Below are 25,900 nucleotides of genomic sequence, written 5' to 3' on the forward strand. Positions count from 1 at the left end.
CCGAAAAATTCAGAATGACAAAAAAGTCATGACCAATAATCGAACACAGACCAGCTGTTAGGTAATCTAGTGTTTGTCCGCTCGACCGCCGACTTCGCTCTCCTAGACACACTGAATGACGAGTACCCAACCTACAGCATCAAAACACAAAAACGCTACTACCTCAATTGCTATTAACGTTGTATTTGATATTACATTAATAAAAACATTTGGTTTTAGACGATCTTTCGGTGACAGCATTGAAAACACGATTTTACTTCGTCAACTTTGACCTACTTTTTTTTCAAAAACTAGAGTGTGTCTAGCAAAATCCAAAACACGTGTCTCATTCCTTCAGTATAGGACGTCTTTGCAAAACCTGATCAAATTCTGTGACCCCCTTATCAGATCCACCCCTTGTGACTCAAAAAGTTCGTAGCAAATAGGAAATCAAAGACGTCATTTTCGCGAGATGGTTCTCTGGCTCCTCAATGTAATTGTAGGATAAGGCTTTTAGAACAAGTTCACGCTGTTCCCTACCACATGCGATAATCACTTATCCCAGGCTACAGCTGACCACTGAAATTTGCCACCAATACTGTAACAAGGCGAGGAAATTTACGCTAAACGTTCCCCAAATTTCCTCTTAAATATTCCGCTACTACTACTCCTGAAATAGGGAGTGTATAAAAGCGCCAGACTATCATAATGGCCCCACCTTAATATTACTCCACCTTAATATTATCTCCATTCAAATTATTTCCCATTCGGGATCTGTAGTAATCTTCGTAAACATTATCGTATTATTTCCAATTATAAACACAACCACCATGCCATATAATTCCCGCCACGTCTGCTCTTAACATTTTCGTCCAATACGGCGATTACGCCTTTCCCTTCGTCTGCTTATATGCCAGTATTTCATCCTGTTAATGCGAATACACATACACAAGGCCGATTCAAGAACTTTGTTGCACATGTCAGCCTAGTACAGGGCAGCAAACATTTTTTTTTTTTTAAATCGGCGGACTGAGCAGGATCTACTTGAACTGGGGTACTACCCGGCTACGCGACTACATCGCGTTTCGGCAGATAAAGAAGAACGACGGTGAGATGGAATGAACAGACACCTTCCAAACCGGCGTGTGTAAGTAACGGACTGTTCGCCGCTTACGACACGAGTCCTCGAAGGCTATCGACAGCCAATGTCAATAGTGAGTCATGACATTGACTGTAACTTATGGAAGTAAATAACTAATTCTGGATCTTCTTTCACTGCACCTACCGGCGACAACAGGTCACCACCATCCTTCCGAGGAAAACTGGCAAGCAATGAACTCTGAGAGTGCCTCCTGATAACAGAACCATCACTACATCCGCCGTCCCAACTTTCGCCTCATGCAATATTTTCCACAAGCGACTTATCATTTGTCGCAACGCCTTGGAAGAGTTAAGCAGAAGTACACTCTGAGACAAAAGGAAAAACATAGGAAAAAAAATCACGAAGGTATTATCAGAATGAGACAGAAATCGGTAGATGTGATATACAAACGAATGGTTACTATTTACGATAAACTGGATGATTTATTCAAGAGAAAGAGCTTAACAAATTGAGCAACTTAACAACGCGTTGACACACTTCTGGCCCTTATGCAAACATTTATTCAGGTCGTCAATGATTGAATGCATTCAGGGACATTGTGCCAATTTATGTCCAATTAGATAGTGAAATTCTCGATTTAGTTGGAGGGCCCTGCCCATAAAACTCCAGACGTTCTGAACTGGGGAGAGATTCGGTGATCTTGCAGGCCAAGGTGGGGTATGGCAAGTAGTAGTAATTCTCGCCGTGTGCGGGTGGGAGTTATCTTCGTGAAATGTAAGCCCTGGATGACTTGCCACGAAGGGCAATAAAAAGGGATGTAGAATATCGTTGACCTGCTACTCTGCTGTCACAATGCTGAGAAAAGAAACGGCACGCCGGACCATCTCACTGGGTTTTTGGGCCATATGGCTGGCGGCACTCAGGTTAGTATCTCACTGCTGTCGGGGGCGTCGCCAGGCACTGACTGGAATAAACTGTCTACAGTGATGAGTCCAGCTTCCAACTGGGACTTATGATCAGCGAAGACGTGTCTGGACACGCCCTAGACAGTGTTGAAACACCAAACAGTCTTCGGCCAAACAGCTTGATAAGAATGATGGTCTGCCTTGCCAGCTTATTTTATAGCAGGATCCGCTTGGTTGTCACCCCAGCAGTCGTACATCACAGTGGTATGTAGACGATATTCTATGCCCCGTTTTGTTGCCTTTCACGACAAGCCGTCCTGGGCTTACATCCCAGCAGAGGTAAGGCCCATCTGCACACGGCTAGAGTTTCTACTGCTTTGTCTTGATGCTTACCAATCCCTACTTGGCCAGCAAGGTCGCCGAACCTCTCCCCAAATGAGAACGTTTCAAGCGCTATGGGCAGGGCCCTCAAACTGTCTCGGGATGTTGATGATGTAACACCATCCAACGACTCTTTCAAACATTCCCAATCCGAATACCTGATTGCAAAAGGGCCAGAGGTGGAACAATGCGTTATAGACGAGCTCAATTATTGAATCTCTCTCTCCTGAATAAAACATCCAACATTTCTGGCATTGCATCATTTGATCGTCCGTACAAGTACATCACATCTTACACATTTCCGTCGCATTCGGATAATTCCTTCGTAGAGTGTCAGTATTTTTTAGTGTATTTGAAAAAAAAAAAAAAACATACAAAACTCAGTACAAATACACTGACGGGAAAAAGGTTGCAACACCAAAGAATAATTAATGTACAGTAATGAGACTTCTGGAATACATCTGTCTAGGTCACATCTGTAAGTGATTGTCATTGCGAGATCATAGGATAATGCAAGCGCGATATAAGCCATTGCGAGATAACCCAGAATGTTGAATGCAAGCATGTAAACATGCATGCATTGTGCTGTACAGTCACCGGATGGCACTTTGTGGGATGGAGTTAGATGCCTGTTGCGCTTGATCAGTCAGTACATGGACGGTTAATGCTGATTGTGAATAATGCAGTTGTCGTCCAATGATGTCCCATAAGTGCTGGATTGGAGACAGGCCTGGTGATCGAGTAGGTCAAGGCAGCACGTCGACACCCTGTGGACCATGTTGGGTTACAGCAGCGTTATGCGGGCGAGCGTTATGCTGTTGGAAAACACACTTGGAATACTGTTCGTGAATGGCACACACCAGGTCGAATCACCAGACTAACATGTCAATTTGCAGTGTGTGGGATAACCACGAGAGTGCTCCTGGTATCATACGAAATTGGACCCCAGACATTAACTCCAAGTGTAAGTCAAGAGTGCCTAGCACGCAGACAGACTGGTTCAAAATGGTTAAAATGGCTCTGAGCACTATGGGAACTACTCTGGTCATCAGTCCCCTAGAACTTAGAACTACTTAAATCTAACTAACCTAAGGACAGGACACACATCCATGCCCGAGGCAGGATTCGAACCTGCGACCTGAGCGGTCGCGCGGCTCCAGACTGTAGCGCCTAGAACCGCTCGTCTACTTAGGCCGGCGCAGACAGACTGGTTGCAGGCCCTGAACTGACCTCTTCCATGTGGTTTTGACTTTTGACAGGCTCGAAGCTTCCCTTGAAGTAACTGATTTGTAACAGTTCATTGTGTCGCTGTGAAGCCAACTGCTGCTCAGACTGCTTCCTCTGTTGCAATGCGATTCGCCAGAGCCATACACCGAACGCTACGGTTTTCCCTGTTCTCGTAGCCCTATTACACGAATTCCTTCAAACCTAGTGAGGTGCTGATACTGGCGTTTTTTCACGTTAAAAGCATTCTCGGCTAACATCAACTCAACATATCCAATCTCAAAGGTAACGTCCGCTCGCGACCGTTACCGCGTGCATTTAAGGCAAACATGAGTTCAATCCTTTTACAGGCGCTCCTCTTTCATACCCTCTTTCAGATGTAGCATCACGCCTACCAGCTTTCGTTTATATCGCACAATTTCTTCTTGGTGTTATGATTTTTTGCCGTCGGTATATAATAGAGTCTGATAGAAAAGTTCAACCGGAAAAAAAATGCTTCTTTTTATCACAGAATTTGAAGTTACACTACTGGCCATTAAAATTGCTACACCACGAAGATGACGTATTACAGACGTAAAATTTAACCGACAGGAAGAAGATGCTGTGATATGCAAATGATTAGCTTTTCAGAGCATTCACACAAGGTTGGCGCCGGTGGCGACACCTACAACGTGCTGACATGAGGAAAGTTTTCAACCGGTTTCTCATATACAAACAGCAGTTGACCGGCGTTGCCTGGTGAAACGTTGTTGTGATACCTCGTGTAAGGAGGATAAATGCGTTCCATCACGTTTCCGACTTTGATAAAGGTCGGATTGTATAGCCTATTGCCATTGCTGTTTATCGTATCGCGACATTGCTGCTCGCCTTGGTTGAGATCCAATGACTATTAGCAGAATATGGAATCGGTGGGTTCAGGAGGGTAATACGGAACGCCGTGCTGCATCCCAAAGGCCTCGTATCACTAGCAGTCGAGATGACAGGCATCTTATCAGCATGGCTGTAACGGATCGTGCTGCCACGTCTCGATCCCTGAGTCAACAGAAGGGGACGTTTGCAAGACAACAACCATCTGCACGAACAGTTCGACGACGTTTGCAGCAGCATGGACTATCGGCTCCGAGACCACGGATGCGGTTACCCTTGATGCTGCATCATAGACAGGAGCGCCTGCGATGGTGTACTCTACGACGAACCTGGGTGCACGAATGGCAAAATGTCATTTCTTCGGACGAATCCAGGTTCTGTTTACAGCATCATGATGGTCGCGTCCGTGTTTGGCGACATCGCGGTGAACGCACATTGGAAGCGTGTATTCGTCATCGCCATACTGGCTTATCACCCGGCGTGATTGTATGGGGTGCCATTGGTTACAAGTCTCGGTCACCTCTTGATCGCATTGACGGCACTTTAAACAGTGGACGCTACATTTCAGATGTGTTACGACCCGTGGCTCTACCCTTCATTCGATCCCTGCGTACCCTACATTTCAGCAGGATAATGCACGACCGCATGTTGCAGGTCCTGTACGGGCCTTTCTGGATACAGAAAGTGTTCGACTGCTGCCCTGGCCAGCACATTCTCCAGATCTCTCACCAACTGAAAACGTGTGCTCAATGGTGGCTCGTCACAATACGCCAGTCACTACTCTTGATGAACTGTGGTATCGTGTTGAAGCTGCATGGGCAGCTGTACTTGTACACGCCATCCAAGTTCTGTTTGACTCAATGCCCTGGCGTATCAAGGCCGTTATTACGGCCAGAGGTGATCGTGCTGGGTACTGATTTCTCAGGATCTATGCACCCAAATTGCGTTAAAATGTAATGAAAGCAGAGCTCACCATCTGCAGCATCGTCGACAGGACTGACTGCGGACCTTTGGTACAGAGCCGAGTGGAGGGTCTGAATCAGAGGCTGAGACGGTTCTGCGACCGTGTGGGCTGCAGATTCCTCGACTTGCGCGATAGGGTGGTGGGGTTTCGGGTTCCGCTGGATAGGTCAGGAGTCCACTACACGCAACATGCGGCTACACGGGTAGCAGGGGTTGTGTGGCGTGGGCTGGGCGGTTTTTTAGGTTAGATGGCCTTGGGCAAGTACAGAAAGGGCAACAGCCTCAACGGGTGCGGGGCAAAGTCAGGACATGCGGGGACCAAGCAGCAATCGGTATTGTAATTGTCAACTGTCGAAGCTGCGTTGGTAAAGTACCGGAACTTCAAGCGCTGATAGAAAGCACCGAAGCTGAAATCGTTATAGGTACAGAAAGCTGGCTTAAGCCAGAGATGAATTCTGCCGAAATTTTTACAAAGGTACAGACGGTGTTTAGAAAGGATAGATTGCATGCAGCCGGTGGTGGAGTGTTCGTCGCTGTTAGTAGTAGTTTATCCTGTAGTGAAGTAGAAGTGGATAGTTCCTGTGAATTCTTATGGGTGGAGGTTACACTAAACAACCGAACTAGGTTAATAATTGGCTCCTTTTACCGACCTCCCGACTCAGCAACATTAGTGGCAGAACAACTGAGAGAAAATTTGGAATACATTTCACATAAATTTTCTCAGCATGTTATAGTCTTAGGTGGAGATTTCAATTTACCAGATATAGACTGGGACACTCAGATGTTTAGGACGGGTGGTAGGGACAGAGCATCGAGTGACATTATACTGAGTGCACTATCCGAAAATTACCTCGAGCAATTAAACAGAGAACCGACTCGTGGAGATAACATCTTGGACCTACTGATAACAAACAGACCCGAACTTTTCGACTCTGTATGTACAGAACAGGGAATCAGTGATCATAAGGCCGTTGCAGCATCCCTGAATATGGAAGTTAATAGGAATATAAAAAAAGGGAGGAAGGTTTATCTGTTTAGCAAGAGTAATAGAAGGCAGATTTCAGACTACCTAACAGATCAAAACGAAAATTTCTGTTCCGACACTGACAATGTTGAGTGTTTATGGAAAAAGTTCAAGGCAATCGTAAAATGCGTTTTAGACAGGTACTTGCCGAGTAAAACTGTGAGGGACGGGAAAAACCCACCGTGGTACAACAACAAAGTTAGGAAACTACTGCGAAAGCAAAGAGAGCTCCACTCCAAGTTTAAACGCAGCCAAAACCTCTCAGACAAACAGAAGCTAAACGATGTCAAAGTTAGCGTAAGGAGGGCTATGCGTGAAGCGTTCATTGAATTCGAAAGTGAAATTCTATGTACTGACTTGACAGAAAATCCTAGGAAGTTCTGGTCTTACGTTAAATCAGTAAGTGGCTCGAAACAGCATATCCAGACACTACGGGATGATGATGGCATTGAAACAGAGGATGACACGCGTAAAGCTGAAATACTAAACACCTTTTTCCAAAGCTGTTTCACAGAGGAAGACCGCACTGCAGTTCCTTCTCTAAATCCTCGCACAAACGAAAAAATGGCTGACATCGAAATAAGTGTCCAAGGAATAGAAAAGCAACTGGAATCACTCAATAGAGGAAAGTCCACTGGACCTGACGGGATACCAATTCGATTCTACACAGAGTACGCGAAAGAACTTGCCCCCCTTCTAACAGCCGTGTACCGCAAGTCTCTAGAGGAACGGAGGGTTCCAAATGATTGGGAAAGAGCACAGATAGTCCCAGTCTTCAAGAAGGGTCGTCGAGCAGATGCGCAAAACTATAGACCTATATCTCTTACGTCGATCTCTTGTAGAATTTTAGAACATGTTTTTTGCTCGCGTATCATGTCATTTCTGGAAACCCAGAATCTACTATGTAGGAATCAACATGGATTCCGGAAACAGCGATCGTGTGAGACCCAACTCGCTTTATTTGTTCATGAGACCCAGAAAATATTAGATACAGGCTCCCTGGTAGATGCTATTTTTCTTGACTTCCGGAAGGCGTTCGATACAGTTCCGCACTGTCGCCTGATAAACAAAGTAAGAGCCTACTTAATATCAGACCAGCTGTGTGGCTGGATTGAAGAGTTTTTAGCAAACAGAACACAGCATGTTGTTATCAATGGAGAGACGTCTACAGACGTTAAAGTAACCTCTGGCGTGCCACAGGGGAGTGTTATGGGACCATTGCTTTTCACAATATATATAAATGACTTAGTAGATAGTGTCGGAAGTTCCATGCGGCTTTTCGCGGATGATGCTGTAGTATACAGAGAAGTTGCAGCATTAGAAAATTGTAGCGAAATGCAGGAAGATCTGCAGCGGATAGGCACTTGGTGCAGGGAGTGGCAACTGACCCTTAACATAGACAAATGTAATGTATTGCGAATACATAGAAAGAAGGATCCTTTATTGTATGATTATATGATAGCGGAACAAACACTGGTAGCAGTTACTTCTGTAAAATATCTGGGAGTATGCGTGCGGAACAATTTGAAGTGGAATGATCATATAAAATTAATTGTTGGTAAGGCGGGTACCAGGTTGAGATTCATTGGGAGAGTGCTTAGAAAATGTAGTCCATCAACAAAGGAGGTGGCTTACAAAACACTCGTTCGACCTATACTTGAGTATTGCTCATCAGTGTGGGATCCGTACCAGATCGGTCTGACGGAGGAGATAGAGAAGATCCAAAGAAGAGCGGCGCGTTTCGTCACAGGGTTATTTGGTAACCGTGATAGCGTTACGGAGATGTTTAATAAACTCAAGTGGCAGACTCTGCAAGAGAGGCGCTCTGCATCGCGGTGTAGCTTGCTCGCCAGGTTTCGAGAGGGTGCGTTTCTGGATGAGGTATCGAATATATTGCTTCCCCCTACTTATACCTCCCGAGGAGATCACGAATGTAAAATTAGAGAGATTAGAGCGCGCACGGAGGCTTTCAGACAGTCGTTCTTCCCGCGAACCATACGCGACTGGAACAGAAAAGGGAGGTAATGACAGTGGCACGTAAAGTGCCCTCCGCCACACACCGTTGGGTGGCTTGCGGAGTATCAATGTAGATGTAGTAGATGTAGATGTCACTTCTAGAACAATACATTTGTCCAATGAATACCCGTTTATCATCTGCATTTCTTCTTGGTGTAGCTATTATAATGGTCAGTAGTGTATTTTAGGCATATCTAATAATAAAACGCTTAAGGCAAAAAAACTTCATGAATAGAACAAGAAGCAAATCTGTCTGCTGCTGGACAACTGAATCGTCAGCAAGACTACAGTAGAAATAGGCAATGGGAAACTGATGGATACGGGTAGCGACAGTGGCATAAGGAGCAGAAGGGGGAATGCATCACAACTGTTCAGAAAGCCAAAACACAGTCTTAAGACATTCCTTCACTAAAGAAGTTAAGTGAATATTTCGGAATTCGAAACAAGAACAGCTGCCAAAATGTGTAACTTAGAAGCAGATATCCCCGGAGTAGAGAAGCAGCCTAAATCACTTAATAAAAGCAAGTCTTCTGGTCCAGACTGTATACCAATTAAATTCCTTTCAGAGTATGCTGATGCAATAGCTCCGTACATAACAGTCACATACAAGCGCTCGCTCGACGAAAGGTCCCTATCCAAAGACTGGAAAGTTGCAGAGGTCGTAGCAAATTCAAGAAAGGCAATAGGAGTAATCTACTAAATTACAGACCCATATCATTAACGTCGATACGCAGAACGGTTTTGGAACATATACTTGTGTTCAAACGTTATGAATTACTTCGAAGAGAACGATCTATTGACACATAGACAACACGGATTTAGAAAACATCGTTCCTGTGAAACGCAACTAGCTCTTTACTCACACGAAGTGTTGACTGTTAACGACGAAGCATTTCAAATTGATTGTGTCAGAAGGCTTCTAACACCGTACCTCACAAGCGGCTTGTAATCAAATTGCGTGCTTCTGGAATCTGGACTCAGTTATGCGACTGGATTCGTGACTTACTGTCAGAGTGGTGACAATTCGTAGTAATTCACAAAAAGTCATCGAGTAAAACAGAAGTGATTTCTGACGTACCCCAAGGTACCCATGTTGTTCCTTATCTTTATAAACGATTTAGGAGACAATCTAAGCACCCGTCTCAGATTGTTTGCAGATGACGCTGTCGTTTATCCCTAGTAAAATCATCAGAAGATCAAAACCAACTGCAAGACGATTTAGATAAGATAAGTGCAATTGACCCTAAACAATGAAAAGTTCGAGGTCATCCAAATGAGTGCTAAAAGGAATCCGTTAAACATCGGTTATACGCTAAATCAGTCACATCTAAAGGCCGTAAATTCAACTAAATACCTAGTAATTACAATTACGAACAACTTAAAATAGAAAGAACACACCGAAAATGTTGTGGGGAAGGCGTTTTATTGGCAGAACGCTTAGAAAATGTAACAAATCTAATAAAGAGACTGCCTACAATACGCTTGTCCGTCCTCTTTTGTAATACTGCTGCGCGGTATGGGATCCTTATCAGATAGGATTAACGGAGTATATCGATAAAGTTCAAAGAAGGTTAGCACGTTTTGTATTATCGCGAAATAGGGGAGAGAGTGTCACGGACATGATACAGCATTTGGTGTGTAAATTCATGATCAACTAATCTTCAAATTCCAAGAAAACTATCAGCATGCCTTTGACACTTGACTGACGAGTTTTTTTGTCTTTGAGAACATTTCCCGATCCAATGTGAAGACTGATGCTTGGTCTCAATATCACAGCCGTAGACCCCCGTCTCATTACCAGTTATGACTCTCTTAAGGAATATCTCGTTTTAATTTGCGCGGTCCAAATACTCTGACAGATTGCGTGGGGAAGGTCTTTCTGGTTTTGACTCACGGGTCGTGGGAACAACTCGGCGGCAACACGATGCCTTGCAAGATGGTGTGTCAGGATCTCATGGGGTAATCCACCTGAAATGTTGCATTCTTCTGCAATCTCTCGGACAGTCAGTCTTCGATTGGCACGCACAATATCGTTGACGTCCTTGACATGAGCGTCGTCGGTAAACGTGGAAGGGCGTCCTAAACGAGGGATTTGGCGTGTCTCTGTAAAGGTTTTCTTGAGCTTCACGCAAAATTTAATCCAGACACGTTGCTCTTCTAACTCTGCCACATCGAAATTCGCAAACTGTGCGACACAACGTTCTACTCAATACAGTACTGAACAATAGCTAACAGACATACAACAATGAAACTTCTGGCAGTTACACATTAAACATGTGCGGCTGCCTCACCAAAGAACGTATATGCTGTTGCCTCAAAGATAAGACACTTCTGCTAGAGAGAGAGCGACAGAGGAAGTGCCACTGATAAGAGCTTGTGCGCAGAGCGCTGCGAAATCAAGTTACTTCCTGTCCTCGCCCATAAGAATAACATAGCCAGAAGTTTCGAATTTCGCCCGGCAGGGCTCTAGTAAAATTATATATAGGGTTATTTAAATCACTCATCCCCCCCATGAACCATGGCCCTTGCCGTTGGTGGGGAGGCTTGCGTGCCTCAGCGATACAGATGGCCGTAGCGTAAGTGCAACCACAACAGAGGGGTATCTGTTGAGAGGCCAGACAAACGTGTGGTTCCTGAAGAGGGGCAGCAGCCTTTTCAGTTGTTGCAGGGGCAACAGTCTGGATGATTGACTGATCTGGCCTTGTAACATAAACCAAAACGGCTTTGCTGTGCTGGTACTGCGAACGGCTGAAAGCAAGGGGAAACTACAGCCGTAATTTTTTCCGAGGACATGCAGCTTTACTGTATGATTAAATGATGATGGCGTCCTCTTGGGTAAAATATTCCGGAGGTAAAATAGTCCCCCATTCCGATCTCCGGGTGGGGACTACTCAAGAGGACGTCGTTATCAGGAGAAAGAAAACTGGCGTTCTACGGATCGGAGCGTGGAATGTCAGATCCCTTAATCGGGCAGGTAGGTTAGAAAATTTAAAAAGGGAAATGGATAGGTTAAAGTTAGATATAGTGGGAATTAGTGAAGTTCGGTGGCAAGAGGAACAAGACTTTTGGTCAGGTGATTACAGGGTTATAAATACAAAATCAAATAGGGGTAATGCAGGAGTAGGTTTAATAATGAATAAAAAAAATAGGAGTGCGGGATAGCTACTACAAACAGCATACTGAACGCATTATTGTGGCCAAGATAGACACAAAGCCCATGCCTACTACAGTAGTACAAGCTTATATGCCAACTAGCTCTGCAGATGATGAGGAAATTGATGAAATGTCTGACGAGAGAAATGAAATTATTCAGGTAGTGAAGGGAGACGAAAATTTAATAGTCATGGGTGACTGGAATTCGTCAGTAGGAAAAGGGAGAGAAGGAAACATAGTAGGTGAATATGGATTGGGGGGAAGAAATGAAAGAGGAAGCCGCCTTGTAGAATTTTGCACAGAGCATAACTTAATCATAGCTAACACTATGTGAAAAATGGCTAAGCAGGGATGGCTAGAGGACAAATGTAAGAATGTAGAGGCTTGTCTCACTAGGGGTAAGATAGATACTGCCTACAGGAAAATTAAAGAGACCTTTGGAGAGAAGAGAACCACTTGTATGAATATCAAGAGCTCAGATGGCAACCCAGTTCTAAGCAAAGAAGGGAAGGCAGAAAGGTGGAAGGAGTATATAGAGGGTTTATACAAGGACGATGTACTTGAGGACAATATTATGGAAATGGAAGAGGATGTAGATGAAGATGAAATCGGAGATAAGATACTGCGTGAAGAGTTTGACAGAGCACTGAAAGACCTGAGTCGAAACAAGGCCCCGGGAGTAGACAACATTCCATTAGAATTACTGATGGCCTTGGGAGAGCCAGTCATGACAAAACTCTACCATCTGGTGAGCAAGATGTGTGAGACAGGCGAAGTACCCACAGACTTCAAGAAGAATATAATAATTCCAATCCCAAAGAAAGCAGGTGTTGACAGATGTGAAAATTACCGAACTATCAGTTTAATAAGTCACAGCTGCAAAATACTAACGCGAATTCTTTACAGACGAATGGAAAAACTGGTAGAAGCGGACCTCAGGGAACATGAGTTTGGATTCCGTAGAAATGTTGGAACACGTGAGGCAATACTAACCTTACGAATTATCTTAGAAGAAAGATTAAGAAAAGGCAAACCTAAGTTTCTAGCATTTGTAGACTTAGAGAAAGCTTTTGACAACGTTAACTGGAATACTCTCTTTCAAATTCTGAAAATGGCAGGGGTAAAATACAGGGAGCGAAAGGCTATTTACAATTTGTACAGAAACCAGAAGGCAGTTATAAGAGTCGAGGGGCATGAAAGGGAAGCAGTGGTTGGGAAAGGAGTGAGACAGGGTTGTAGCCTCTCCCTGATGTTATTCAATCGGTATATTGAGCAAGCAGTAAAGGAAACAAAAGAAAAATTCGGAGTAGGTATTAAAATTCATGGAGAAGAATTAAAAAGTTTGAGGTTCGCCGATGACATTGTAATTCTGTCAGAGACAGCAAAGGACTTGGAAGAGCAGTTGAACGGAATGGACAGTGTGTTGAAAGGAGGATATAAGATGAACATCAACAAAAGCAAAACGAGGATAATGGAATGTAGTCGAATTATATCGGGTGATGCTGAGGGGATTAGATTAGGAAATGACACACTTAAAGTAGTAAAGGAGTTTTGCTATTTAGGGAGTAAAATAACTGATGATGGTCGAAGTAGAGAGGATATAAAATGTAGACTGGCAATGGCAAGGAAATCGTTTCTGAAGAGGAGAAATTTGTTAACATCGAGTATAGATTTAAGTGTCAGGAAGTCGTTTCTCAAAGTATTTGTATGGAGTGTAGCCATGAATGGAAGTGAAACGTGGACGATAACCAGTTTGGACAAGAAGAGAATAGAAGCTTTCGAAATGTGGTGCTACAGAAGAATGCTGAAGATAAGGTGGGTAGATCACGTAACTAATGAGGAGGTATTAAATAGGATTGGAGAGAAGAGAAGTTTGTGGCACAACTTGACTAGAAGAAGGGATCGGTTGGTAGGACATGTTTTGAGGCATCAAGGGATCATAAATTTAGCATTGGAGGGCAGTATGGAGGGTAAAAATCGTAGAGGGAGACCAAGAGATCAATGCACTAAGCAGACTGAGAAGGATGTAGTTTGCAGTAGGTACTGGGAGATGAAGAAGCTTCCACAGGATAGAGTAGCATGGAGAGCTGCATCAATCCAGTCTCAGGACTGAAGACCACAACAACAACAACAACACACTCATCGAAGTCTCCAAAAACATAAAATGAGATATTAGCACAGTTAGATAGATAAGAAAGAGAGGATCAAATATATACCTATAACAATATAGTTTAGATAAGAAATAACATAGTTATAAGCAAAATATGTAACTAAAGGCCCTATTTGATTTTGGAGCGGCGGGGCTCGTAAAATCTAGCAGCCCCGCGCCGCAGGGCGCCCCCTCTTTAACCACAGTTAGGTTATATGGAACATAAGTTAGTATACTAACAACTATATGTATACATATCGAAGATATATATCATAGATAATGTCAAGTGCTGCTGCAATGTATATAAAGAAGCAGAGGGGGTGTTAAACATGTTCTTTAAAAAAGTAACACATTGATCTTGCCAAAAGCCGAGAAGCGATTCTTCTTGGTGTTGTAGCCTCCTCAGGGGCACTCTGGGATGCACTCTGGCTCTCTCTCTGGCCTAACCGCATTTCGCTCCAACACATCACTGGCGCGAAATTACGAACATTCTGGAATTTTTTGAACAGACCACGAATTGTGATGGAGGAAGATGCATAAATAAATATTTAGATATCTACAACTCAGAACGGTGCACGGTGTGTGGAGGAGAGCACCTCCGTCGAGTCAGCCTCGCTGCCGCACACTCTCCTCCCTCCCCCCCCCCCCACCCCCCCACCACCCACCAGTGCCCGCATTGCTTGAGCAGTACGAGGAGGTCCCGGCCTGTGGCGACGTGCAGCAGTTAGTTATCTCTTAACAGCGGACATCTGCATCCTGCCGCAAAACCGCTGTCCCATGTGCGGCATCTTTCAACGAGACGCTAGCAACGTTTGATCTCGCTGGCAAATCAGACGCTAGTGCCCACGGTGGGGATTCCATTTTCTCTCTTGCACAGTTCTGGGCCGAGCAATCCACCCACGCAATACAACACATAAATACGTCTCATAAATTTAAAGCGTCTGGAAGTTTTACAACCACACAAGGTATAATGCAAGGTTAACGATTCAATGAGAGGTATGGATATCCATATGGAAGGTATTGAAGCCTCGCATCAGACACTGTAATGACAAACATTTATGTAATGACAGTTTATGCTGAAGCCATTTCATTTAAAAATTGGTAGGTAAGTAACAAATAGCCTTGTGAAAACTCTACATTCGCATCGCAGGTACTTACAGATGAGAAATCCATACATATTATAAACGTTGATGTATGTATGAACTGTTGTTCATGCAGGACGGAACTCAACCCCAGCAAAGTGGTGACAATTATTGAACTATATGAGATAAAAACGTAAATTAGTTAAAAACTAGGGCGTGCACACACCTTATTCAACTTGTAAATGTCACTACAGATATTCGGATTTAGTTTATAACATGTTCGATATGTGTACCATCATTGGCGATGATGTGGCGCTGACGAATAGCGAAATTCTGCATGACCCGCTGAAGTGTCAGAACATTGATGCTGTCGATGACCTCCTGAATGACTGTTTTCAGCTCATTAATGGTTTTGGGGTTATTGCTGTACGCCTTGTCCTTAATATAACACCACAAAAAGGAGTCACATGTGTTCAGATCTGGAGAATATGGCGGCCAATCGAGGCCCATGCCAATGACCTCTGGGTACCCCACAGCCAAAATACGGTACCTAAAGTGCTCCTCCAGGACATCAAACACTCTCCTGCTTTGTTGGGGTTGAGTTCCGTCTTGCATGAACAACAGTTTGTCGGAATCAGGGTCACTTTGGATAATGGGGATGAAATCATCTTCCAAAACCTTCACGTACCATTTGGTAGTCATTGTGCCGTCAAGGAATATCGCACCGATTATTTCGTGACTGGACATTACACACCACACAGTTAGCTGTTGAGGGTGAAGAGACTTCTCGATCGCGACATGCGGATTCAGTCCCTCAAATGGTTACTTTTGCTCATTGACAAACTCATCCAAATGAATGTGGACTTAGTCGTTAAACCAAACCGTACAGCTCACACTAATTTCCATCATGCCCCGCGGCCAACCGCGAAGTTTGAATGTCCTGACGCAAGCCGTTCAGAAGTTATGAGGATTTTCTTTCGTATAGTTCAATAATTGTCACCTTATATATGCCACATCTCTTTCTTACCCAATGGATAAATTTCTGCCAAACCTGATGGCCTACACATATCACAAACTGTCTGAAAAGAACCACTGTGGGGTAAGAACCACCTCTCTCCCATCCGCGCGGGGTAGCCGAACGGTCTGGAGCGCATTGTCACGGTCCACGCAGCTCCTGCCGTCGGAGGTTCGAGTTCTCCCTCGGGCATGGGTGTGTGTGTCGTCCTTAGCGTAAGTTAGTTTAAGTTAGATTAAGTAGTCTGTAAGCTTAGGGAATGATGACCTGAGCAGTTTGGTCCCATAAGATCTTACCACAAATTTCCAAAACCTCTCTCAAAGGGGTGGGGTTGGGTGAAGGAGTATCTTAGCTCGCGAAGAGCAAGTAGCCAGAATATATTCATCCACCGAGAATGGGAGCACTTAGTGATTTTCAGCAGTCTTTACACTCAATTGCAAACCATTACGAGACCTTTCCTCGCTGACAACCCGTACAAAATGATGGAAGGAAAAAGGTTCATCGCTTAATACATTTTCGCTATTAATGGTGTAAAATGGCAACACCAGAAATGACGTTGTAATTTCTTACTTCTTCATTGCTAAGTATTTCCAATATGTTTCGCATACAGGATCCACGTATACCGCTGGATCTACCTACAGAATTGTATCACTGTACGTTGTAGTTTAGGAGATATGACGTCAATAAACATTGACCTGCGTGAAAACGAAACTTCAGGGCGAAATTCGCTAGTGTACAGATGAAATATGTGTGCAAACGCGAGTGAAATATATTAAATATATATATGACATGTATGTACACTCCTGGAAATTGTCATAAGAACACCGTGAATTCATTGTCCCAGGAAGGGGAAACTTTATTGACACATTCCTGGGGTCAGATACATCACATGATCACACTGACAGAACCACAGGCACATAGACACAGGCAACAGAGCATGCACAATGTCGGCACTAGTACAGTGTATATCCACCTTTCGCAGCAATGCAGGCTGCTATTCTCCCATGGAGACGATCGTAGAGATGCTGGATGTAATCCTGTGGAACGGCTTGCCATGCCATTTCCACCTGGCGCCTCAGTTGGACCAGCGTTCGTGCTGGACGTGCAGACCGCGTGAGACGACGCTTCATCCAGTCCCAAACATGCTCAATGGGAGACAGATCCGGAGATCTTGCTGGCCAGGGTAGTTGACTTACACCTTCTAGAGCACGTTGGGTGGCACGGGATACATGCGGACGTGCATTGTCCTGTTGGAACAGCAAGTTCCCTTGCCGGTCTAGGAATGGTAGAACGATGGGTTCGATGACGGTTTGGATGTACCGTGCACTATTCAGTGTCCCCTCGACGATCACCAGTGGTGTACGGCCAGTGTAGGAGATCGCTCCCCACACCATGATGCCGGGTGTTGGCCCTGTGTGCCTCGGTCGTATGCAGTCCTGATTGTGGCGCTCACCTGCGCGGCGCCAAACACGCATACGACCATCATTGGCACCAAGGCAGAAGCAACTCTCATCGCTGAAGACGACACGTCTCCATTCGTCCCTCCATTCACGCCTGTCGCGATACCACTGGAGGCGGGCTGCACGATGTTGGGGGGTGAGCGGAAGACGGCCTAACGGTGTGCGGGACCGTAGCCCAGCTTCATGGAGACGGTTGCGAATGGTCCTCTCCGATACCCCAGGAGCAACAGTGTCCCTAATTTGCTGGGAAGTGGCGGTGCGGTCCCCTACGGCACTGCGTAGGATCCTACGGTCTTGGCGTGCATCCGTTCGTCGCTGCGGTCCGGTCCCAGGTCGACGGGCACGTGCACCTTCCGCCGACCACTGGCGACAACATCGATGTACTGTGGAGACCTCACGCCCCACGTGTTGAGCAATTCGGCGGTACGTCCACCCGGCCTCCCGCATGCCCACTATACGCCCTCGCTCAAAGTCCGTCAACTGCACATACGGTTCACGTCCACGCTGTCGCGGCATGCTACCAGTGTTAAAGACTGCGATGGAGCTCCGTATGCCACGGCAAACTGGCTGACACTGACGGCGGCGGTGCACAAATGCTGCGCAGCTAGCGCCATTCGACGGCCAACACCGCGGTTCCTGGTGTGTCCGCTGTGCCGTGCGTGTGATCATTGCTTGTACAGCCCTCTCGTAGTGTCCGGAGCAAGTATGGTGGGTCTGACACACCAGTGTCAATGTGTTCTTTTTTCCATTTCCAGGAGTGTAGTCTACGTGATCCTGCTTTGAGCTTTAAAAATGATTTAGATATGTCCCAGACACTCCTTAACCAACATTCCACAATCTAAGATTTATTAATAGTAAAGCAGCCAGCGACTGCTTTCTTAAAAGGTAAGTCTACGGATTACGTTCCGTGGACTATTTAAACACCAAGTATCATAATAGCTGTGAATGGAAAGATAATTGCATCAGTGACAAGTAGCGAAGCGATGAAACTATTACTACCAACCAGTTTTCTCAAAAGCGCAAGAGAAATTATTACTGCCTTTGACAACGTCATGGTCGTACGCGCTGTGATAAGAAGGAGGCCAGTGGCGAATGACTCGGGAAACAAGGCTTCTTTAGTCCGGGCTTGTCACGTTTATGTTGCACGCCCTTCATACTTGGAATAGGTAGAATGTAAGTTGTCCGTTTCGCAACAAAACTCTGACAAATTTCTTGCCTGCCGTCTTCTATCTGCACGGTCATATTATTCGGCTGATTTGCGGGAAAGAATTCATCAGTGCAATTCGCATTCTCGTAACAAAGGGAGGTAGCAGTTCTGGAGGATCGAAAAAGTTGTCTGCGCCTCTCCTGCGGTGAAAATCGCCACCTCACTCGCGACAGGACGAACTTCATGGCTGCATGGCTCACACGGCATCAGAAACATCGCCTCCCTTAATTTTCGCGAGTGTGGTTTCTATGACGAGTAAACAGCCACGGCGTAAGTAGGCCAGGTCGGAGGGGGTGGCCCACACGAAGCAGAAAGCGAGCGCCTACCTATGCAGTTACTCACAACACCAGACGCTGGAGACAGGTTGACATCACTCGCTAGCAGTCTGGCTCTGAGGCGTGTTAATAAATTCACGTCTTACGAATCTGAAATGTGAAAAACAGCCGCGCCGGCTCAGCGCTCCTACCTGTTGTGTATATTTATTTACACCCGCTGCTGGTTCGAGATGAGACACGCCACTAGCTGCTTGCCACGCCTCGGGAACGATGTTCCGCAAAGTCTTGCCGTCACGTTACTGCCCCCCCGCCCTCTCCAAGTGCTGGAAGAGAAGGCTACTCCGCCTTCACCAGTAAAGACCCGACTGACTAATCGTTTCTTGCAACACGCTGGAGCATACTCTTCACTGTGACGTTGTTGGCGGACCACGAGCTCAGCTGCTCTCGAAGAATGAGATCGCTTCACTGGGCATGGGGCTCGCACAGTTTTCGCGTGTAACCCCAACATGTTTCAGCGCCTCTATTCCATCACCATTAGGATTTATTTAAAACTTTAAATTGTAAAGATAAGTAGTCTACGAAAACTAGGCCCAAGGACAGTTTTTATTTCTGTCAGTACTTTAATTTTACATTATACAGTTATGCAGGAGCATCTGCGCATTATCGTGTGCTGTCAGATCGTCATCTGCAACCAAAACATGTTAATACGAGCTTCGTTGGTGGGCTAACATGTAATAAATTGAAAACGCATTAGGGATAATTTACAAACTTATACGGGAATCACTGGAAGACAGGCATCGTAGTTGTCGAGTAACCCTCTCGTCTAACTTCAGAGGCCTGGTGCTGAAGAGAGACACTGATAGCAAGACAAGCTGGTGGGAAACAATTAGAAGTATTTCATCTGAAGTGGTCATTTAGGACATTGAAACGTTCCGGTAGAGTGCTTATTGTGCTGCTATCGCAGCTATCCTAAGTGCTCCCACTTGTCCGACACCTGCCGCCCTGTGATACGGCAAGTACCAAATGGCTCTGAGCACTATGCGACTTAACTTCTGAGGTCATCAGTCGCCTAGAACTTAGAACTACTTAAACCTAACTAACCTAAGGACATCACACACATCCAAGCCCGAGGCAGGACTCGAACCTGCAACCGTAGCGATCGCTCGGTTCCAGACTGTAGCGCCTAGAACCGCACGGCCACTCCGGCCGGCATACGGCAAGTACCGTAGTTTGCAGCCACGCCAACGCAGTGCAGCGTGGGTCCAGTGTTTTGGTTTGCTGCTTCTGGACTGGCAAGTCCCTGGTTCGATTCTCGCTTCGCTCGGTGACTGCTTGTTTGTGTTGCCCTCAACGCCCAAGTCGCCGAAGTGATGCCAAATAGCAGCCACCCCAACAACCCCAGATGGGGGCTCGTGGCCGAACGTTTCATTTCAGTCTGGCTGACCGGTCATTGTGAGGCGCCAGTTCTTGCAGTAACCATTATTTTTTTCTGTTGATTACATTTAACGGTCTCTGATAAATGAAAGTTACCTGTGCTGCGATTGGTGGATGGAGAACAGATCGAGTAATCGTCATATCTGTTATGATACCAAAGTGTTTGTGCCAAGGCCGGCCGGTGAGGCCGAGCGGTTCTAGGCGCTACAGTCTAGACCGCTACGGTCGCAGGTTCGAATCCTGCCTCGGGCATGGATGTGTCTGATGTCCTTTGTCCTCGTTTAAGTAGTTCTAAGTTCTAGGGGACTGATGACCTCAGCAGTTAAGTGCCATAGTGCTCAAAGCCATTTTTTTTCTTTTTTTTTTTTGTGCAAAATGTAGAGGGATCTGCATTCAAATTTATCTGAAACTAAAAACTAACGATTTTCTATAGAATTTCTTGAAATATAATGGTGGAAAATACAATGACGTTATTTAAAAACGTTACCTCCGCCACCTTCAGTTACTTTAGGTAAAATAGCACATTTAATTTCAGCAGCTAGAGTAAGTTTAACAACGTGCACAATCACAAAAAAAAAGCTAGCTGAGCCGACGTGAAAGTAGATTCGTTTACTCCTGCGCTAAATATTTCTTTTGATAAAAGCTATAAAGACGATGGCAAAATTTAGAATGAAATACTAAAGTGCATATTACATTTTTTTCAATGCTTGCATAATGTTCTCTGCACATATTAAGTCACCATCTGACTGTAGCGTCGTACACTAAATCGTCGCCGGCCGGAGTGGCCGAGCGGTTCTAGGCACTACAGTCTGGAACCGCGCGACCGCTACGGTCGCAGGTTCGAATCCTGCCTCGGGCATGGATGTGTCTGATGTCCTTAGGTTAGTTAGGTTTAATTAGTTCTAAGTTCTAGGGGACTGATGACCTCAGATGTTAAGTCCCATAGTGCTCAGAGTAATTTGAACCATTTTGAACTAAATCGTCATTGAAGAGAACCGATGTAAAATGTTGTGATTTCTGTCCCTGTGGGTACCTTTTTGTGTTTCTTTGAAACAGTCACTGATATGCAGCGTCGTATAACAATGTGCCAGCAGTAGGGCAAGGGCAGCAACACAACATTCTTGTCAAATTTATTCAAGATGGCGGAAACAAGATGGCGGCGATAGATGTGACAACATCGCAATGATGTCATGGCGGAAGTTCAAATTTTGATTGGAAAGTAGCTCAATTGGGCTACCTCCACCAACCTAACCCTTCCTTCCCCCCCCCCCCTCCCCAAGAAAATGACTGGGAAGATAGCTCACTTGGGCTACCTCCACTAACCTCAAAAAATGACGCGAAAATTTTAGACGGAAAAAATGGTGGGAAGGAGGTTACTTGGGCTACCTCATCCAACCAATACCTCTTCATTGGAATTGGTGGGAAACGGTCAATCTCTGTCCAGCTACTGGAGACGAAGGAGTGTATTCATTTTCTGCAGGAAGCTGGAATAATTTATTTAGGGATGGATTTCATATAGTTTATTTATTATGCTGATACAAAACACTCACCCAGCCACACGCGGATCACAGTACGTAGCCTACAGACCTAGATGAAGGATAGGAAGGAGTGTACTTTATCTATTTGCAGTTGGGGAGCTGCAACAATTCATTTAGAGATGAATTTCACATAGTTTATTTATTGCGCTGATACAAAGCACTCGTCCTGATGTGCTTGTGGTTACAATACATAGCCTACAGACCTGCAAACTACTTTTAAATTACCGAAATAATGCTGTACAATGATGTACAGACACGCAAACAACTCGCAAATTGTCAAAGTAATGCATGTAAAACGCTCTGCAAACACACTCACTAGTTGTAAACTGTCGAAATAATCCATTGCACAGCCTACAAACATGTTCACAAAATAATGCAGTACACTGATGTACAGACACGTTAACTACGTGTAAAATTGTCAACGTAATGCATGTATATCGCTCTGCAAACACACTCATTGCGTTTAAACGATGGAAATAATGCAATGCAGAAAATCTCATTGCCATAAAAAAGCTTTTGAGCTATCTTTAAAAAATTCAACCACGATGTATCAGCGATCTGTTTCCATCAGAGGTCCAAGGTAGAATAATGACCGTCTGTGTCGGGCGTGCACGCCGGTCCAGCCTGCCCACGTGCAACAGGCATCTGGGCGCACACGCCTGGTAATGTGTTTACACGGCCACCATGGCTGGTGCACCGATGTCCCGCCTTTGTACCTGCAGGTCCAGCGCCAGCCTAATTGCTTACCAACATGATTTCCTAGTGATGCACACTCTCAGGTGCAGCTAAAAGGTTGTCAGTGCTCTACTGACGTCTCATGCCTGTGTACATGACAGCCGAGTCTCCCTCTGGATACGCTACAGAAAGATTTTACAATGCTTTCAGAAACTGTTCACGAAAAAATCCCAGAATAACACAGCATGCGTTCTTCCTAGTGATCCTGACGAGACAGCCCAACCATTAAATATCAGCCCTTCCCGGAAATCATAAAGTACTGCAGAAATACACTCCTGGAAATTGAAATAAGAACATCGTGAATTCATTGTCCCAGGAAGGGGAAACTTTATTGACACATTCCTGGGGTCAGATACATCACATGATCACACTGACAGAACCACAGGCACATAGACACAGGCAACAGAGCATGCACAATGTCGGCACTAGTACAGTGTATATCCAACTTTCGCAGCAATGCAGGCTGCTATTCTCCCATGGAGACGATCGTAGAGATGCTGGATGTAGTCCTGTGGAACGGCTTGCCATGCCATTTCCACCTGGCGCCTCAGTTGGACCAGCGTTCGTGCTGGACGTGCAGACCGCGTGAGACGACGCTTCATCCAGTCCAAAACATGCTCAATGGGGGACAGATCCGGAGATCTTGCTGGCCAGGGTAGTTGACTTACACCTTCTAGAGCACATTGGGTGGCACGGGATACATGCGGACGTGCATTGTCCTGTTGGAACAGCAAGTTCCCTTGCCGGTCTAGGAATGGTAGAACGATGGGTTCAATGACGGTTTGGATGTACCGTGCACTATTCAGTGTCCCCTCGACGATCACCAGTGGTGTACGGCCAGTGTAGGAGATCGCTCCCCACACCATGATGCCGGGTGTTGGCCCTGTATGCCTCGGTCGTATGCAGTCCTGATTGTGGCGCTCACCTGCACGGCGCCAAACACGCATACGACCATCATTGGCACCAAGGCAGAAGCGACTCTCATCGCTGAAGACGACACGTCTCCATTCGTCCCTCCATTCACGCCTGTCGCGACACCACTGGAGGCGGGCTGCACGTTGTTGGGGCGTGAGCGGAAGACGGCCTAACGGTGTGCAGGACCGTAGCCCAGCTTCATGGAGACGGTTGCGAATGGTCCTCGCCGATACCCCAGGAGCAACAGTGTCCCTAATTTGCTGGGAAGTGGCGGTGCGGTCCCCTACGGCACTGCGTAGGATCCTACGATCTTGGCGTGCATCCGTGCGTCGCTGCGGTCCGGTCCCAGGTCGACGGGCACGTGCACCTTCCGCCGACCACTGGCGACAACATCGATGTACTGTGGAGACCTCACGCCCCACGTGTTGAGCAATTCGGCGGTACGTCCACCCGGCCTCCCGCATGCCCACTATACGCCCTCGCTCAAAGTCCGTCAACTGCACATACGGTTCACGTCCACGCTGTCGCGGCATGCTACCAGTGTTAAAGACTGCGATGGAGCTCCGTATGCCACGGCAAACTGGCTGACACTGACGGCGGCGGTGCACAAATGCTGCGCAGCTAGCGCCATTCGACGGCCAACACCGCGGTTCCTGGTGTGTCCGCTGTGCCGTGCGTGTGATCATTGCTTGTACAGCGCTCTCGCAGTGTCCGGAGCAAGTATGGTGGGTCTGCCACACCGGTGTCAATGTGTTCTTTTTTCCATTTCCAGGAGTGTAGTTAATGATCACTTTTGTTGTAGGAGCTTTTGTGATGTCGCAGCTTGTGTGCTGGAAATTCTTGTCCTAACAGGTCAGCCTGTTCAGAACATGGGTCAGCACACATTAACATCTGTGGCGACATGCCTTCAAGGTAGAAAAGCATGGCACAGCTAAAAGATTGTCAATGTTGTGCAGACATCTCACGTTGATATAACTGACAGCCAAATATCGCTCTGGACACACACATACTACAGAAATCTTTTGCACTACTTTCAGAAACTGTTTACGAAAATATCTCAGAATAACACCAAATGCATTCTTTCTGATGGTCCTAAGAGGCACCCCATTCATCACATGTTACCTATCCCGAAAATCGTAATGGCCTACTTTCGACAACCATCTCAGAAACGGTAAACGTTCGCTCTTGTTCTCACTGCTAAAAGTCATCATGTCTGTGCATGCTTGCAAAAACACCGTTATTCATAAAAGCATTCTTGTTATTTAGAAAGAGAGCACTGTCTAAGCACAGACGGGAAAAATCAGAAAAATTACACAAACAGAATCCGAAGCACTGTCCTTCAGAAGGAAAAAATGGCTGGAATTTTCAGTGTCCTACAGCTGGTGGTCTGGAGATGTCCTAATGCCACAATGGTGGATAAGGGACAGCGTCCCGCCAGGGACAGATGGTCTGCTTCACCTTGTCTTTGAGCACTTGAACAAAGAAGACATCACATTACTCTCAGAACTTTCCATAGATACCTTGCCCCCAATTGTTCCAACCAGTCTCTAGAAGTTCCTATGCCCCAGCACAAAGGACGTCTTGTGAATGAACGTAGCATTCTGATTGGCTCTTACTGAATTGACCCACCAAAGTGCTGCTGCTGCCAGTGTGGGAGCACTGTCCGCCATTTTTTTCTGCAGATAAGACTTCCAGAGGCAAAACTATTTTGTACAGATCGCCATATTACATTGAGAGTTAAACATTGCAAAATTGGTCTATAGATCGTGAAATATTGCAAGACACTTCCTCAGTTACACTACTCCGCTATTGTCGTGCAAAGCGTGAATTTTTCGGTGTGAAACCCGCTAAATTACTGCTGCTGGTGTGGGAGCACTGCCCATCATTTTCTGCAGACGAGCAAAACTATTTTGTACAGATCGCCATATTGCACTGTCAGCTGAACCCTGAAAAAGTGGTCTACAGATCATGAAATTCAGAAAGACACTTCCTCAATTATACCCTTCTGCTACTGTCGAGAAAAGCTTGAATATTTCTGCGTGAAGCCGATCTCCAACCCGGGTATATCACCATATACCGTATCGATGTATTAAACACACAGCTGATATCCTACACCATACAAAATCACCACTTCTGCATCTGCAATATAGCTATCGTCCACGAGACACTCGTATATATACCACGAAGACACACAGCATGCCAGAGTGCCCCAGAGAGCATCGGAGAGTGACCCAGAGAGCATCCCAGAGTGCCCCAGAGAGCTAAAACACTAAGAAGAATCGGTTCTCGGCTTTTGGCAAGATCAATGTGTAGAGGTTTATATAAACTTATTTACTATTTCTTTATTTATCTCTCACCTTTCATTTTTTTACTATTTCTTTATTTATCTCTCACCTTTCATTTTTAATTTTTTTTATTTTATTGGTCATTATAAAGTTGCGAAGCATCCTTATCTATCTCGTGAGACTTTTTTTTT

The 25,900-nt window shown here is 45.5% G+C and overlaps 1 protein-coding gene across 1 annotated transcript in view; it reads right to left on the reverse strand.

The window, feature by feature from the left end:
* The window catches only part of LOC124711950 (protein VAPYRIN-like), a 103,771-nt gene extending 84,705 nt beyond the window's left edge, over positions 1–19,066 (reverse strand). Inside the window, exon 1 of the mRNA XM_047242219.1 lies at positions 18,994–19,066. The gene's annotated coding sequence lies outside the window, so the exon portion shown is untranslated. The remainder of the gene's footprint in view (positions 1–18,993) is intronic.
* Positions 19,067–25,900: the final 6,834 nt, after the last annotated feature.

This window comes from Schistocerca piceifrons, chromosome 8, assembly GCF_021461385.2.
Source record: "Schistocerca piceifrons isolate TAMUIC-IGC-003096 chromosome 8, iqSchPice1.1, whole genome shotgun sequence".
Taxonomy (NCBI): Eukaryota; Metazoa; Arthropoda; class Insecta; order Orthoptera; family Acrididae; genus Schistocerca; species Schistocerca piceifrons.